Raw genomic sequence first — 19113 nt, 5'->3', positions numbered from 1 at the left:
AGTGAATGATAACAGATCAACCACCACTGTGCAATACAACCAAGCCTATAATGCATGGCATGGTGCAATCAAAATTATAACGTGAATTGTATATTATCTCATCAGAAGAAGCAATAATTGCAATGGAGTAGTTTTTTTACCCCTGCTATGTATTTTGATCGATCGAACACACAGCCAAGTTTGTGTCGCATGTTTGCATGGTAGAAATTGATAAATTTGACGTCTATCATTAGGCCATATGCAATTAAGAATGTTTGTCAGTCAGAGGCAAAGCTTTGCTTGCCTTTTTATGTCCATGTATATATATATATTTATAAATAATTTATAAATATGTGCCCATTTATATGTAAAAGTGATTGAGATTATTCTGTCATCTAGAGTGATTTTAAAAAAAGTTTTCGAGTTTGCTTTTCGATGAACTAAAATGACATCTATTTAGAAGGTTTACGAATAATTATATACAAAATGAACTTGTGGACTTAACATCAGCAAAACCTGTACCATTTTGTGATCCGGAAGAAGAAAAGGAATGACATGGTTACTTTGATAAAACCTGCATGCACGACTATTAATTCTTGATTTCTTGTTCAAGCCTTTGCTAAAAATAAAACGAGTTTTTTCCTAAGTGTTGTTACTGAAAGGCAGAAATTTTTGGATGCATAGCACACGCAAAAAAATCTACGAGAAAAGATCAAGAGTATACCGAGAATTCATATGGAGAACTGGAACCCAAGTTAACAAATGTGATTCTTAAGAGGGTGAAAGACTAGTTTCTGACGACCATCAGAAAATTACACACGCGCTAAAAGTGTTCCGGCTTTGTATATACTTGGTGAAATTCTAGAAGTGGCGTACTCACAATTTATGAGTTCCGACGAGGAGTGTAAAAGTAAATCAAAGTGTAATCTCTCGAACCCCAGGTTCCACTAGATATTTACTAAACCAAACTGATTCTTCAACATAACCAAGAACTCAAGTAACAGTCCGGCGATACTGGGAATATTTGTCAGTTGTGTACTCTAATCACTACCAGGCCAACACATAATGAATATGTATCAATTGCTTTGCCAGATGCTTTGGTAAATCGACCAGGACATGTTGTGTTGCAAAGTACCAGTATCAAGATCCTCATATAGAAAGAAAGAAAAACTGATTCTTGGCATAACAATAATGCAAGAAAACAACCAAGAGGGCCAGCGGGGAGAAGATGTGTGAATATACCTTATCGGCAATGATGAAACAATAGTCGTCCTTGGTGTTGTGCTTGGACAGCTCCTCGAGGGTCAGCGCCTCCTCTTTATCTCCCTCGCTAAAAACAAAAACATGTTAAGCTATCAGCACCTAGTAGTAGTATGAAGGGAAAGCAACTCAGAAGTATGGACAACCAACACTTGTACATTTTTATTGGCATTAGTTATTCATAGACTCTGACGCAAGTGATTATGGAAATTATAAGAACCGGGCAGGTATATACTAGCAAACTTTGGATCAAATAATAAGTATGATAGAACTGAAACTTTTGCATAAACATGAAAAAAACATCGTTTTACAATGATTTCTAAGCGACATCGAGGACCAGTGGTTCCATGTTACAGTTTGCTTATATCTTAGATTCAAAATAAAATATCAAATAAGTGTTAAATGGATATGTGCGGCAAGAAAATTTGCGAGAAAGGGAGGACAGAGGTACCTCGGTGGAGGAGGGGAGTAAAAGTAGGATGAGAACATTTCCATGCACTCGCGGTGGGTGGGGAATATCTGGACAGGATGCTTCACGGGTGAGGTGGATCTAAATCCACTAGGCAGACATGAGGAGGGACTCCAGATCGGCTGGGTTGCGGCGGCAGCGTTGAAGGAGAAACCCTAGCAGTCATTGGTCCTGCGGCGTACTCGACCTCAGAGGGAGAGGGGACGTGGTGAGGAAGAGAGTGAGAAGTATGACGAGCGGGGGTGGAGGTACTTACCTGAGTCGCCGGAGCCACGCTGGCTATGCGGGGGCCGAAACCCTAGCCACGAAAGACGGTCGAACCGTGGCCGCTAGAGGAGGCGGTCATCAGATCTGTCTGAAAAGGAGTGAGGAGCGGAACAAGGGGATCACGAATTCACGGTGGTGTACGGCGGCATATCTGGAAGAATGAAATTGACCGCATCCGGCAGCATTCGCTTGGAGAGGGAGAGGATGGCAGCGGTGTCGAATGTGAGGCGAGGAGGCAGCCATTGTGATGCGTCAAACAGAGCGAGTGGGTGGGGGAGATGGCAGGTAGTGGCGGCGGCAGTGAGGATGCGAGAGAGGAGATGAATCACCCTCGTGGTGGCGGAGGTGAGGATGAGGGAGACGACCTAGTGTTTGTTCGACTGCTAGGGTTACACGGTGGGGTTATATCATACTTTTTTTACTTGGTATGGGCCGACAGGATAAAGTAAATTGAAGAAAAACACCAGGGAACTCATGGCGGGAATTGAAATCCAAATCGCTCACCCACTAACAGTGATAATAAAATTATAGTAATTCCTGCTACAACACCGAGGGTTATTAAAACTAAAAAAATCTAGCTTTTGCTAATTTTCACAAGCATATGCATATATGGAGTGACACTTCAATAATAGTTATGGATTTTGATAATAAAATTACTCAAATCAATTTTATTTTATACTAATATTTAATCTACTTGAAAATATGTCATGTTGCATCATAGTTTGCTTTTTATTTTATTGTCAAAAATAATTTTTAGGTACACAAATATCTATTTCATCATAGAAACAATGAAATTTTCACAATATTACACCCCTAGATAAGTATGGTCATACGGGCAAACTAGGTTGCTTTTTGAAACCGACATAAGAAATTAAAAAAAATTAAAAACCTTCGTATTGTCTCATTATATGTGACCTAGTATCCAAGAAAGATAACAATACTGGACTACGATAAATGTCTTAAAAATTGTTCTCAGAAATAAGGTATCATGTATAAAAATCCATGACTTTCAAGGCAAATGACCGTTGTAATGGCAACATTAATGGCGTAGTTTGTTCAAATGATATCATATTTTGCAAAATGGTGTATCTTGGAATGGAAAACAATGTTGCCTAAAAAAGTTTTCATTATCTTTGGATGAAAATATCATTTTCCATTTTATGAGTGGCCAAAATGAGTTTTTTTGTGAAGGACCTACCATATATTTGTTGCAAAATTGGACCAAATAAATTTTTTCAAATACTAGGACGTATTTAATGTACAATTGACAAAATGGTCGGGTGTGAAAATCCTTAAACCACCTCTCGTGAAAAAGATAGATTTCCACCGATTCAGGTCGAAGCGGGTCAAATTTGATCTGTAGTAGCATCATAGTTTGCTCTTTATTTTTTCAAAAAATCATTTTTAGGTACACAAATATCTATTTCATCATATAAACAACAAAATTTTCACAATATTACACCCCCTAGATAAGAATGGTCATACCGCAAACTTGACTACATTTTGAAACCGGCATCAGAAATTCAAACAAAATTAGAAAAATTGAACATCTTCGCATTGTCTCATTATATGTGACCTAGTATCCAGGAAAAATAACAATATTGGACTAAGATAAATGTCTTTAAAAAGTGTTATCAGAAATGAGCTATCATGTATGAAGATCCATGACTTTCAAGGCAAATGACCACTCTTATGGCAACATTCATGGCATAGTTTGTTCAAATGATATAATATTTTGCAAAAGGGTGCATCTTGGAATGGAAAACAATGTTGCCTAAGAAAGTTTTCATTTTCTTTGGACGAAAATATCATTTTCCATTTTTCAAGTGGCCAAAATGAGTTTTTTTGTGAAGGACCTATCATATATTTGTTGAAAAATGAAACCAATTAAATTTTGTAAAATACTAGGACATATTTAATATGCAATTGACCAAATGGTTTGGTGTCAAAAGCTCTGAACCACCTCTCATGGAAAAGACAAATTTCCAGTAATTCAGCTCGAAGCGGGTCAAATTTGAACTACAGTTGCCTCATAGTTTGCTCTTTATTTTTTACAAATATAATTTTTAGGTACACAAGTATCCATTTCATCATACATACATGGTGTGGTGGAGCGACGTCATGGTTTTTAAGGTGTTCGAGGGCCCCAACTCTAGAGCGCGTAAACTAGCATGCCAACCGCGTGGTCACCGCGTGGCCATTGCATTGCCACGCGTTCTAGGTGTCCTAGGTATGTCTAGTGGGTTGTTAACTCCTTGAGTAGGTGTTAGGAAGAATAATATAACAAAAAAATCTCACGAGGACACTGAACTAATCTCAGACATGAATTAGCAGCCAAGTGTTTGATTAGTAGTGGGGGAAATGCACATGGCCAATGGCCCTGATTTTGGGGTGAGGGTGATGATATACTAAGTAGCCTGTGTTGACAAATTTTCAACTCAAATGGAGGAGCCTAGGTGGCACTTGCTTTGCAAAGTACCACATTGGACAAAAATATGGATCTTGAAGCTGGGCTTAAGAGAAATTATGTACTGAGCTGAAATTTGGTGGAGGATATTAATTTGGGCATAGGAACGCATTGTAAAAATTTGATACCATTTCGACAAGTCGAAGTGGTACTTACTTCACAATGCTATTCTGTGTACAGAAACTTGAAAAAATTATTGAGAGTAATTGGCTAAATGAAATGAGCTGCAATTTGGTGGAGAGAAGTCATATATGTAGAAAAATTCCTTGGTAAAGTTTCATCAATAATTAAGTAATATAAAATATAGTTGCTTCACAAACAGAAAATATGATCAGAATAAAAGATTGTATGATGAGATGACATGGATTACTGGATGAAGCTCAAATTTTGTGGAGAGTTACTAATTGAGGATATGAAAGATTTGAAAAATCATAAGATTATTTGGATAACCATAGATAGTACTTCCTTCACAAAGCTTCTTTGTGGATAGAAACTTTGAAAATTTGTTGAGGAAGCTTTACTAGTCAAATGGAGCTGAATATTGTCATGTGGAAATGACTTGGATATGTATGAGTGCCCAAAAAGTTTGACGGAAATAAGAGGGGTCTAGATAGCACCTGCTTTGCAACATGTCAATCTGGCCAGAAAATAGAAGTTGAAGCTCGGCTCACATAGGTCATTGGATTGATCTGCAATTTTGATGAGGATGATAAGTTAGGCATATGAAAGCACTATAAAAATTTCATACCATTTGGATAAATAAAAATGGTACTTCCTTCACAATGCTCTCCACCGAACTGAAAAATTGGTACAAATATTGAGGGAAATAGGATACATTAAAATGAGCTAAAATTTCGTGGAGGGAGGTCCTATGGGCAGTGTCATGCCGTGGTAAAGTTTTAGCAATCATAAAGCAATATAAAATATAGTTGCTTCACAAACTAAAAATATTACGAGAAACAAAGATTGGATTGTGAGCTTAGATGGATTGTTACATGTGGACCAAATTTTGTGGAGATCTATGGTTTGGGCATATAGAATATGTGGCAAAAATTCATCTCATTAGGAGATGCCTAGCTAGTACTTCCATCAGAAAGCTTCCAGCCGAATAGAAACTTTGGAAATTTGCTGAGGACGATTTAGGCAAATAGAGCTAAATTTTTTCACAAGGCAATGATTTCGGTAGGAAAGAGTGCCCAAAAATATCTAGGACAATCAATAAAATATAAATTCCGACCTGTCAATGTACTTATACTTTGTGGCCTTGTCGACACCTATACAAGACATGTAGGCGAAATTGTCAAGTTGTTTGCCGAGTCACCTCTATTTAAGCCTATGACCTTCTTAATTTTGTCATGGAGGACCTACAATGTGGGCACAAATAGACCTACACATGCGAGTGACCATTTTGTGCAATGGGATATGACCTTCTTGTTAGAGATCGTCAAAATTTTCTAGGGTTTGGATCCTCTTAGACACCTCATGACCTTTTTGTAAATTTTAGTCATAGATCTATGACCAGTTCAACCGTCGTCATTATTTTTTGTCATAAACGAGCTTATTTCTTGTAGTGAATTGAGTAGCACGTGTGACAGCAGCAATAGTACTAACTTAGCAAGATTCAGTATATATGTAAAGCGAAGGCACATGGATCGGTGATGGATAATGATTTAGATGATATTGATCATGTAAGAGTTACACGCTAGGGTGACACGGAACTAGCAACAATTCATCAATACAATGTAGGCATGTATTCCGTATATAGTCATACGTGCTTGCGATAAGAGCTTGCATGCCATCTTTTGTCCTACCATCCCGTGGCAATAGGGTCCTATTGGAAACTAAGAGATATTAAGGCCTCCTTTAATAGAGAACTGGAGCAAGTCATTACCATATGGTGAATACATGAACTCCTCAAACTACCACAATCACTTGAAAGAATCCCAATTATTTTCACCTTGGAGTATGCGGATCAAGACACGTAATAGGTAACTACTACTTGCAAGATAGGATCCAAATCACTCTTATATTCATGGAAACATAATAGGTTCAGATCTGAAATCATGGAACTCGGGCCTTAGTGACAAGCATTATGCATAGCAAAGTTATAGTAACATCAATCTCGAAACATAGTGGATACTAGGGATTAAGACCTATCAAACTTAACTCGATTACATGATCTATCACATCCAATCCTGCCACCGTCCAGCAAGCCTACAAAGGAATTACTCACTCCTGGTGGTGAGCATCACGGCAGTGTTGATGAATAAGGGTTGGTGATGACAACGACGATGAATCCCCCTCCCCGGAGCCCCAAACGGACTCCACATCAGCCCTTCGAAGGAAGAACAGGAGGTGGCGGCGGCTCCGTTCTGTGAAACACAATGAAAACTTCTCTCTCCGAAGATGTGATTTTATAGGACTGGAATTAGGGTCAGAGGAGCTACGTGGGCCCCGCAAGCCATTAGGGCGCGGCGTGAGAGGGTGGTCACGCCCTGTTGGCTTGTGGCCCCGTGGAAGCGTTTGTCCGGCAAGTCAATGCTCCATAATTCACCATAAATACGAGAAATAATTCATAAAAAGTTTTGTTCTATTCCGAGAACTTCTATTTCTACACAAAAATAACACCAATGTACTTGTGCTGAAAACAACGCAGGTCCGGGTTAGTTTCACTCAAATCATGCTACTCGGAGGTCAAAACGAGAGAAAACGTGTTTAGAAAAGAAGATATGTTGGAGGCATATCAACTCCCCCAAACTTAACTCATTGCTTGTCCTCAAGCAATTTAGTTGATAAACTGAAAATGATAGAGAAAACATTTACAAACTCTTTTGTTCTTGTGATTATACATATGCTTATCTAGTGTTCAAGTTTTCAGCTTAAATCATAAATAATCACATCCATGATAACAATTAAGCATCATATTCAATCATGGCAATACATAATCAACTTGCAAGTAATAATAAGATATCTCACATGCCAACACTTTGTCAAAGAAATCATGATATAATGTGGTGGGATGGTATCTCGCTAGCCCTTTCTATGACCACAAAACATAAATGTACAACTCCTCTAATATTCAAGCAGTGACTAAATATTATAATTCAGAATAGAAAAGATCCTAAGCATACTCATATCCAACATTGACTAGATTCAATGCATAAAAATGACAATAGTGCTCTCCACTCTCATGGTGTAGGTAAGAGGGTAATGACTCAACATAAAAGTAAATATATAGGCCCTTTGTAAAGGGAAGCAATGATTTGCGGAGGTGCCAGAGCTCAAGTTTTAAAGCATGATCGAAATTATAGTTTTTTAGTGGTGTTTTTACTAGCAATGTTACAACATAGTTTTCAGTATCTTCCATGCTAAACTCATTATTGGTGGTTCCCAAATAGAATTGTAAACTTTTACTCCTATACACCATCCATACACAACCATGGCTAGAAAAATTCACGGGTGCCCGCCAACATATCAACTATCCCCAGGATTTTTGTTTTAATTCAATTTTGATTAAGCAGGACTGGGCATCCTTGTTACCAGTCTCTCTCGTGCAATGATGGCGAATAAATGTCGGTCGTGAGACTAATTTACTTAGCATGGACGATATTCATTGCCCTGTCACTCGATGAGAGGTACGAGTGCACAAAACAGAGGTTTGTTTGAATATTTAGAGGAGGCACATGCAAATTTACTTGAAACGGCAGGGTAATACCACATATATGTAGGTATGCTGGACTCGCGTGGAATAACTTGGTTTTAAGGATATGGATGCACAAGCAGCATTCCCGCTTAGTACTGGTGCATGCTAGCAAAAGGTTGGGAAGCGACTAGCTAGGGAGAAACAACGGACATGAACATGCATTGCGAATAATTAACATTGTATATTAGGATGAGTAAGATATATACACTCTGAATTTAAATATCATGCTCGCAGCATTGGTTTTTAATTAACTATCTGTTTGCACATGAGCCAAGTCAAACCACACGAATTACTGAGAGGGAAATACCATACTACTATACCACATCATAACTATTTTAATGCATGTTGACACACAAGGTAAATCATTATCAACTCCTGTCAATTTAAGCATGGCATGAAAAAATATGATCTCTAATTGTTATCATAAACATGTTTACTCATGATCTTTATATTTACTAACTGGAAGCACCATATGAGACACCATGTTAATTCAAAAAGGTAAGAATTTTCAACCGTCCAATCTATATCTATATCTATATCTATACCTAATAATAATAAAAAGGTTATTGCTTCCGTCGGAAAACCCACCGCGGCATTTTTATAAAAAAGCCCTTGTAATTTTTATTATTCAACCCGCGCTCCATCATTATTTTAATAAATCAAAATGATTATAAAAAGATTAAAAGCATGTAGTATTTTTTCTCCCGTTGCAACGCACGGACCTTTTGCTAGTTAATATATAATGCGTTCATAGCCATCAGATGAAAGAGGAAACATGCTCCCCAATGCCACGCACGAGTCTTCCTCCCTTTGGACTTTCCCTTATTCAATTTTTTTTTTTGTGGCAGTCCGTATGATTCCAAAAAGTTTGCGTCAGCCAAGAGTCCATATATGTCACGCTAGGAAACGTCCAAGGTAAGATCACCTACCTATTTTTTCCGGGGATCGAACTAATGAACGTACCCATGCATGCGTGACACAACTAAGTAGGTAAGTATGTTTTGCGTACATGCATTCAGTATGTGAACTACTTTTTTAATCCTAAAATCACCATAAAGATAAGCACAATGCATATATGCACATATGCGTGTACTATACCTATCATGCATGTACTTAAATCACTCCTACACATATACTGTTGAATCTGTATGTGACATGCACAAAATGTTTACAAAAAATATTAAGACAATCAGTGTCAAAAAATATTAAGTCTATGTGGAAAATACATTTAATAAAAATCCTAGAATATGTTTTAGAAATAAAAATTGCTGAACTGTGCAAGTGCATCCAAAATCCATTGATTTCAGAAGTGCGGATGTGTAGATCAAATGTCATATATAAGATAGTTAATTATAAATGCCCCCCAATGGAGAGCGCTTAATTAAGTAAAAATGTAATTTAGTAGTAACCCAAGAAAAGCATAGTTATTACTTTCCTCTATGACTATGTTGGGTTGCTAGCAGGATCTATTTCCAAAAGTAAGACAAATTTACAAGATCATATAGGTGGGCATCCAATAATTTGGGCGAACTTTTAGAATAGAGAAGAGCGAGCTTCTACAAATTTTTAGGTCGGTTTAAAATAATTAAAGCAAGCTTGTAAATTTACCTATTGTTATTTGAAATATAAGTATGGCTTCTACAACACTACGGACAAGATGATAAAGAAATATTTGACCAGAAAACCCAAAAGTTCAAAACTATCTTCATCAAGTTTCATGATTTTTCATATTTCCGCAAAAAAATGATTTTTCATACATTTTAGGAGGATAAGGATAAGCTTGAACTGAGACATGGCGTCAGATGCATGCAGCTCAACGACATGTTCAAGTGATGATTGTTGGACCGGTGTGAGGCGTCACATGAGTTACATAGTTTTATACTAGTGTCGTGCCGCCGCACCCGTAAGAGAGCCCGTTTGATTCGTTGGAGTGGGAGTGATAGTTTTGTTCGACCAATTGTTTCTTTTATCTCCTTGTGTAGTATTTTTTGGTTGGATGCAAGCCTTTGTACATGCTTTTTATTCATTGTGGCAAATGTATCGTTTGAACATTTTCAATAAGTGATAACTAAAAAGTTATGACAGCCAAGAAGTCGCCAACTGATACAGTTCATCACTGCATGACAACAATTCAAGAAGCAGAAGTCCACCAATTTCATTAATAGATAATCTTCGAATGCATTTATAAATAATATCAGAATTACAATTCTTCATCGGCATTAATTCAAGAGATAAAACATTCTCACTTCAATAACAAAGTAAGGTTCTTAGCTCTGAGAGCAATGATACTACGGAGGAATCCTTGAACAATTATGGGAGCATTTAATTTCTATCATTAATAAATTCAGGCCCTTCTACAATCTTGTGAAGAAGCCTTCAAGCCTCATACACCACGGCTAAAAAACTGCAAAAATAATACTCAGATCAGTACCAAGAAACCTTTTCACCAGTACTGAACTTTATGCTTCCAGCAGGAATTCCGATGAGAAGTAGCCGTCGCACTATAGCTTGAGGAAATGTACAATCCATTGTAATCTTTCCAATAGTAAATATACTGCTATTCATGAATGAGTTTTCAAGCCACACCCAACTATGGAATCAAGATTTCACCTGATACTGGAGTCACTGGAAATTATTTTTTATTGAAGTATGTATGTTTTTCAGTTTGACAGAAGCAATATACTGCAGTGTACAGCAGAATGTCTATGCTATGAAATAGGAGAGTTAGTTGACATGTATATGGAGGATAAATCACATTAGACTACCACTTGATGAACTTCACATCAACTACAGCAATGAATCCATCATTGTCGTTTCACACAACCTAGCGTTTAATTTCATTTCACCTATAATCATCAATGCAATTGGGAGGAGCAATCATAACCGAGAGAAAAACACAGGAAAATATAAATCATTAAAATCTGGCCAAAAGGTAATCTCATATGAATCTAACATCCTTATTAGCTTATAAAAGCTATTATTCTACAGGGAAGAAAATAAGTCTACATACATGTGTCTCAACTCTTTAGCCAAGATTTCATTGTTTGTTATATGTATTGCGTTATGCCACATATCTTACAACCCCTTTATTCTCTGCAACAAAATACCATAAACATTGTTATAACAAAAAGCACGATATATTCCTTCTGTACTAACTGATTTTTTTCCAACAAAGATTTATACTAAAAAATTGTACATCGTATGACTTTCTTTACCACTGAATTTTACTGAACTCGAGAGATCTGAATTTTAAACCAAAAAGTTCAAAAGCGGGGATCTCTGCCAATGGGGACGTGCATACTCCCCTGCACCTTACATCACATATTGAATGGCTTTAAATATTTGCAAGCACCGCCAGCACAGGGATTTCCATGCCTGAAGAAGCAATCATTAGTCAGTAGGCGTGGAATTGAAAGCATGGTCTGAGTAAATGGTAGTCTTTTTTTACTACTATTTGTGAAGCACAATTTGAAAGGCAAATGATATAAGAAGATGAAGCAATCATTATTCAATAGGCATCTAAGTGAATGTACAATTTGAGGGTACTAAAGCAGAACCAGATCATGTACTCATTAATTTGCTATTAGAGGTTGCGAATGCAACTTGCAAAAGAAAGCATACAGGTGAATAAAGAATTTCTGGAGCCACAAAAGATAAAGTCTACAAAGTGGGAGTTGACCTATAACCCAGAGATTTAGAAATCAAAAGGAAAAGATCACCAACAGCTTGTGCGATCTATAATCTGGCCACTGTGATTCCACTCAAGGAGAGTGATGCTCCCAGATTCCACCGTGTGCAACAAATCTGGAAAAACTAAACATATAAATATGTGATTCATCATTATGCGTACATATCAGTAGGGATATAATACTATTTTGTATCCACGGAAAAGGAGAATCAGACTTAAGCACTACAAAACTAAACATGGTATTGAACCACATACCTCGACGTAAGCATTAGGCCATTGGACCGTGTTGTAAGCAACCGGTCCATCCATCCGGCAATACAGCTACAGGGCAGACTGGCTGCAACCTCTAGGCCTACTATGTATGGTAGAGAACAACCGATTCTTAGGCTTTTCATGACGCCCTGAGCTGATGTGGTCTTACTGCTGGGGCAAACTCACCGTAATTTCCTGCTACTGTTTCCATCAAGAATAGAAAATCAAGGAGAAAGAAACATTTCAGCACACACTTTGCAGGCAACATGATGCAGACAGAATTAAACAGAGGATGAGGATGCAAAACACAGATAAGTGTGCACATGGAGCAGAACATGTTATGAGTATATGGCTATGGACCTTGCGATGCTATGCTTGATGGCGGCGCTAAATGGAGCGCAGTTCGACCTCTCGGACCGTCGACCCTCATCCTGCAGCAGCCTGTCGCAAGTACAGAGAAAGACCTACGGCACCCGAGGTGTGCGCTACCAGCATCCGCATGTGCCCCTCCACCCTCCCGTGCGTGGCCGCTGTCATGGCTTGCATTCACCTCCTCATGTGCTTCCTGTCGTGGGGATTCCTATTTCCCCTCCCAATCCCCCGTCCAGCGCCAGCGAGGGAGGCAGACCGTCGAGGGCGCTGCGGGCAGGGATTGAGGAGCGGGTAGCGGACGCTTATCTGATGTTTTGATGGAAGCGAAGGTGACGGCCGCGGTGGATTGACGGCAGGCCGAGGTGGGAAACAGAGGGGGCACAAGGAGAAGAAGGAGAGGTTGAGGTGACCGCAACGCAAAGGATTGGTGAAGGAAGAAAATATCTTCTGGCTGGTCAAAGCGGTGGGATCTAGAAACCGCATGGAGACGTGGCAAGATCCAAAAGCATACCATAAAAGCTGAAAACAGTGTTAGAAATTAATTAGTATATTAATTCAAGGGATGTGTCCAACCCGAATAGTCGTGTCTCCTCTCTCTCTCCATTGCTAACAGACACCTCTTCTTCGCACATCTTCCAGATGTATATAAACTTAAGAATCAATAGAAATAAAGACTGATCGTCCATTACTTTCATTCAATCTCGTTTTACTCTAACACGTTACCAGCACTTTTCTCAACCGAGAGCATCGAGGCCACAAAATTCTAAGAACGGAGAACCAAAGGATTGCCTTCGACGCCGACTTCGAGCGACCTCACCTACCGTTGCGGCTTCGGCCGTGATGTCTCTCCCCATTGACGTCCCTCTTGCACGGCTCCCCGTGGTGTGGCCCTCTGCAGCGCGCCGGAGACGACGTCCTCGGCGCAGCCGTTGACTTCGGGCCTCGTTGTGAAGCACGGCGTCGGTCGAGCCCGTGGCTCCCATCGGTATCCGATGGCCAGAGCACCGCCAGCGACTGTGCCCTCCGGCGCACGCGCGTCAAGCACCAGGCGCGGCCATTCCACGAACGTTGGTGCCGGGCACGCGCGGCGCAGCCTCCAACTCGGCCTGACGACGCAGCCGTCTCGACACGGACGACGTCGACCGACAGCCAGCAGCCCAGCACTCCTGTGCGGCGCGACCTCGATCCTCCCGACCAGGCCGTCGGAACGCTAGCAGCCTGAGGCGCAGGCCCTAGCCCGGCGACGCCGGTCTTCTGCCCGATGCACGCGTACGTGGTGTGCCCTCCTCCTCTGGCCAGGAGTGCTCGGACTCGCGGACGGCCCCTCCACGGCGTCGCACCCGGCACTCACCTTCCCAGCGTCTTCTCCGACAAGGAATAGAACCGCGGGAGCTCCTTCAATCGATGGTGGTGCGGCGAGCGGCCATGGGAGTTTCTCGTGCGGTCTCGCATTGGGGATTTAGACGATGGGTCATTTTATCTCCTTATCCGTTCGGCCACTAGTAATGCTGCCGCCCGCATGAGCGCTCGTGTGGTAAAGTGGCTGGGATCATGGAGTACAGTACTAATTAGGCCCATGTGCACACATCCCTGCCACCAACACACTACTTATTCCTTTTTCTAGCGTGTTAGCTTGTGGAAGCGGTTTGGGCCACAAGCAACTCAAGCTATATTTGCTTAATGCTATTACAGTTCAGCCTTTTTACTGTAGCAAATTATTCATCTAACAATAGTTCCAGCAGCATTAACTCTGTTTCAGACCTATTGAAATATCATTAGGGCAAAATAATATTTTGCTCACTTGCTGGACCATATTTTTCTACATTCAATATGTTTGCCTTATGCAATCCCATAACATGCAACTATGTTTATAACAACTATATTTGCAATTGGAATTAATTTTCTTTTGCAAATTTATATTAATTCAGTTGAGTTATAAAAACCCCACTATATTAAGTGATTATCTCAAAATTTATTTGTGAACCACAAGGTATTGGTGGCATTTACTCGATCATTTGCAGATTATCCACCACTACTGTGAGGTCTACATCTTATCACTAACAAGATGACTACCTTTAAAGTGCTCTTTCAAATTTAATATGTGACTACCTCAAGATATCATAAGGTAATACTCGCATCTACTGCAAAATTTTGCAGACTATGCATTATTACTGCAAGGTCTACATCATGTCATTCTGACAGATGACTACCTTCAAAGTGATTTTCTTAAAAATAGCATAACATAAGGTAATAGAATTATGAACATCTACTGACAATGGCCAGACTATGTTTTCTATTACTGCGAGATCTACACCATATTGGTGCTTATCTTCAAAGTGTTATCCTATATAAATTGAGGTCTACACATATGGCTATAAGGCATCAGCCGTACTAGAATTTGCTCCTCAGAAGCATTCGTTGTTGTTCACTAAATGATTTACTCTCATAGTAAATATTGTTTTGCACACTTGCTATATGCCAAAATGGTATTTTTGTGCTAATATCGACTAATCAAGCCTCATTTTGCTTGAATATGTCATAGGGAACTACATAAATGTTTGCATTTACTTGTTATTACCTTCTATTACATTGGTAACATACATGGCAGTCGAGCCTACGTCGCTATTTCTAATTATAGTGTCGTTCGTCCATCAAGATGAATACTATAATTTATAGCAAGTGTTCCCAAGGACTTCTGCAATGTCAATGTGACATTGTGATGATACTTTCATAGTGATTAACCAATGTTAAACATGCAAAGTCTATACGTTTTGGCAAGGACTCTAAAGTCACATACTTCCTCAAGAATGACATCCAAAACATTAGCAATGATGTGTTGTATTGAAGGATACACCCAGGTTCATTAAGGATCACCTTGGCCATGATTGTTCTCAAACAAATCATTTATTTATAGATGCCACTTACTCCTAGAAGTAAATTAAATAAATGCATTAGCATTTTCAAGTAACGCATGGCTCACATTTTCAAATACAGTAAGTACATGTTAGGTGAGATTATTTATTGTAAGATGATTTACGACATCAGTCATTGTATCCACCCGAGGTATTATTGCCACTATAACTCCACCTTCGGAATATGTGTCATGGCTATTCTCTTAATAGCTAAGTATGATCATATGTATTTCATCTCTCACCAACTTCACTTAGTTCTCAAACTAAGTACATAATGGATGAATATTTATTCACCTTGAATATTTTCCTTAAGAGAAACATGCTGCCCCGAGCACATTTTGGAATGATCACCCAATAATTTTCCAAGACCTCAAGTCTATCACAACTTACAATTTTGGTAATTATAAAATCAACTTGAAGTTGAGATCTCATGATCTGACATTTTCATATGCAGATCAGGTTGAAAAGCCCTTGATACACTTTACATCTCCTTATGATGGTATTACCATTTTCATGGTAAAGAAACATGTTATTTCTTAAACTCATCATATTCACCCAACAGGTGCTATACCATTATTTCAAATATTTGCTAGTATTGATTAGCAAGTCACATTTCACAAAATAGAACCATGAAGAATTCAAAGTAAAGTGGAGGCTAAAGACAATCGATGTCAGAATTACCTTTTAATTGGGAATTGATCATTTTCAAATGATCACAAAGACAACTCTCAAGTTTGTCAAATGTGTGGTTACATAAATATCGTACATATGATTACCAAACCCTCAAACATATGGTCAAACCACACCATGAATTTATTAAAAGGCAAATAAGTTTATGGGGATATTTGAAAATTTGCAAACATACGACCAGAATCTATTCTGGTAAATGATGTTCTCGGATCTTCATCAGAAGGAGAACCAAAAATATAGTGCAATAAAAGAATGATCAATTCGTTTGCGCCTATGATATGTTTGCATAATTCAAATTTTTTTCCAGTAATATGGGAGACCTCATGTAATATCCCGATTATTCCCAAAATATTGTTTACCTATAGTTGTACTACTACATGTAGTATAATGTCCAACATGCTATTTCTTGGACATCATGTTTGATAAATTTTGAATGTATGAATCAATTCATACTCAGTTTTGTTGCGTACACAATAATTTTCTAAATCTTACAAAATATTTGGTTTTAAGCCTTACAATCCAGGTTTGGGGTTGTTTAGAAAATTATTGACAATTCTATTGGTCACAACTTAACAAGTTGCAAAATTTCCCAAATCATCAGATTTTATGTGCACCACATGTGCCATAAGGGAAATTAATTTAAGGAACTCTCACCTTACAATTCTAAATGAGCCAACTCATTATTCCTTGCACACATTCAGAAGATATGTGCATTCTCAACCATTGTGTGGTATTTTATAGATACTTTATGGTACTCATGGAAACATTTATAAAATGATTTCTGGTGTGTCTCTTGTCACACAAACCATGAATGATATAACTAAATCAATTGCTCAAATTCTCAAAGTAAGAGCAAATTATCCTAAACAAGGGATAAATCCATTCGAATGGACAACTTTGTTGAACTCATTTCACAAGAAATATCTGATTATATATAATACTTTATGTACATACCCAAAATGGTTTAGTTGAATATCTTATCAAAGATAGTGAAATTAATAATATGACCAAACTTATAGAATCATGATTTACTAGCCTCATGCTAGACAAATACGGCATTACACACCGTAAGTATGATATAAATCATACCAACTGCATAGCATACGACTTTCCCCTTTTAGTAATTACGTGGAAATCAACAAAATATTTCCTATCTGCGATAATTCGGTTACATACTGATATCACCACTCCAGCATACATCAATGGGCTCTCACAGAATATTAGGGATCTAAGTGAGGAATGACAATTTACCCGTCAATCAAAATTATTCATAGCCCGTATGCTGATTGCATCAGCAATAAGGACATTTCTGGCATTAGGGGGAGATAAGTACCACAAAGAATGCCAAGAAATAAATTAGGAATGTTATTCACATTCAGTCCTTATATCCACGTACTCAAAGAATCTGAACAAGAAGTTTAGAATCACATATTTGCAACACATTGCAAATCTGCCACATACATTTACTGATGACAAAGGTGTCACTCAATTTTATATTCCTGCAGTAAAGTGTCAGAAAGAGTGGAGGTACCTGATAAACCACTCTTCTCTCGAAATGAGAGCAAGAGGGGGAGAAATCTGACCACACGAGATATAATCTCGCATATGCTTCCGCGGAAATAGAGGAAATCAAATCCTCAACCAGTAAATGTAATTCAACATCAAGTTGAAAGACACCTCACTGGATGCTCATCATCCAAAGCCCGACATAAATGTGCACAAATGTTTTCGTGACGGGACATCGAAACACCTTGACTCCATTGTTGTAGGAAATCACAAGGAGTTAAAAGGATTAAATACATTTCCACAAATTTCATTGATTCCTTCAGAATCATATAACATAAGTCTACATTTGTCGACATATATTTCTTCTGAAAATTGCTAAAACCTTTTGGGCCCTGAACCAAAATCCATGGTAGAGTGCCTCTTGTACTCATATTGGTTCACATAAAAGGAAGCAAGTAATGAACAATAGCACTCGCTCTACAAACGAGTGGTATTTACCACAGTAATACCTACTCCTCATAAGTATCTTCCATATGGAATACTAAAAACTTCTCATTCATAGACAAAGTCAATGAGGTGGTGAGAAAGCGAGTCTTGTAGCAAAAGGGTTCACGCAGAGACCTGACATCAAATTATGATGTAACATACCTTCTTGGTATGAGTGGAACTATGTTTCGATAATAAATACCATTGGCAGTACAAATAATATTATCCATGCAGTTAATGAATGTAGTGACTACATACTCATATGGGTCACTTGTTTCGGAAATATATATTAAAGTCCCTCAAGGGCTTACAATTCCGAATCCAAAATAAATCGCAACATATTTGTGTAAAATTTCAGAAGTCACTCTATGACTAGAAATAGTCGTGAATCATATGGTACTACCAACTAGACGAGTTCCTTCTTCACAGGATTATTCAAAGGATGATGATTGTTTATGTGTTAATAAAGGAATACCAAAATTTTATTTCCTTACATCACCTTAGTGTATATGATGATTTCATCATCAATGTCTCTACAAGACCTAAACATACATAAAATCATCTCAAGACGGAAAATTTGGATTCAACCAAATTTAGCTTAAGTTTACAACTTGAGCATTCTCTCAAGAATACATGTCAGTCTAGATATATCCAAACATATACGAGAAGTTCAATTTGGATATATCATATCAACAAAAGACATGTATGGTCATACTACCTTTGATAAGGTACAAATCCATTCATACCTAGGGGTGATAATGAAGTGATACTAGGACCTGAAGTTCTATATATCACTAATGTCAAAGCACTCATATACTTGCAAACTACGTCAGGCCTGACACTATATTTGCTATCTTTATTCAGAGTGCAACCCCCAACAAAAGGTATATGGTTGATATAAGTAATATCATCTTATATCTGAAGATTATAGTAAATCTTGGATATTTCCATCAGGAAATAGAAGATATGACCATGATATGATTTAATGATATTGGCTCTTTAATTGATCCCAATGATGCCATATCAATGACTGAATTTGCTGGAATAGCCTTCACATGGAAG

At 38.3% G+C, this 19113-nt stretch overlaps 1 long non-coding RNA gene across 3 annotated transcripts; it reads right to left on the bottom strand.

Moving 5' to 3' along the window:
- Positions 1-10280: 10280 nt before the first annotated feature.
- LOC123395319 lies at positions 10281-12181 on the bottom strand. 3 transcript variants are annotated; one of them, XR_006609701.1, is made up of 3 exons: positions 12089-12181; positions 11156-11949; positions 10281-10549 (listed from the first exon to the last, which is right to left on the bottom strand). It is a non-coding gene; the product is annotated as an uncharacterized LOC123395319 (long non-coding RNA). The 3 variants fall into 3 exon arrangements; XR_006609702.1 differs by having other exon boundaries at positions 10281-11238; positions 11361-11949; XR_006609700.1 differs by having other exon boundaries at positions 10281-11949.
- Positions 12182-19113: the final 6932 nt, after the last annotated feature.

The sequence above is a fragment of the Hordeum vulgare genome, chromosome 5H (assembly GCF_904849725.1).
Source record: "Hordeum vulgare subsp. vulgare chromosome 5H, MorexV3_pseudomolecules_assembly, whole genome shotgun sequence".
NCBI lineage: Eukaryota > Viridiplantae > Streptophyta > Magnoliopsida > Poales > Poaceae > Hordeum > Hordeum vulgare.
This window is presented reverse-complemented; position numbering and strand designations above follow the sequence as displayed.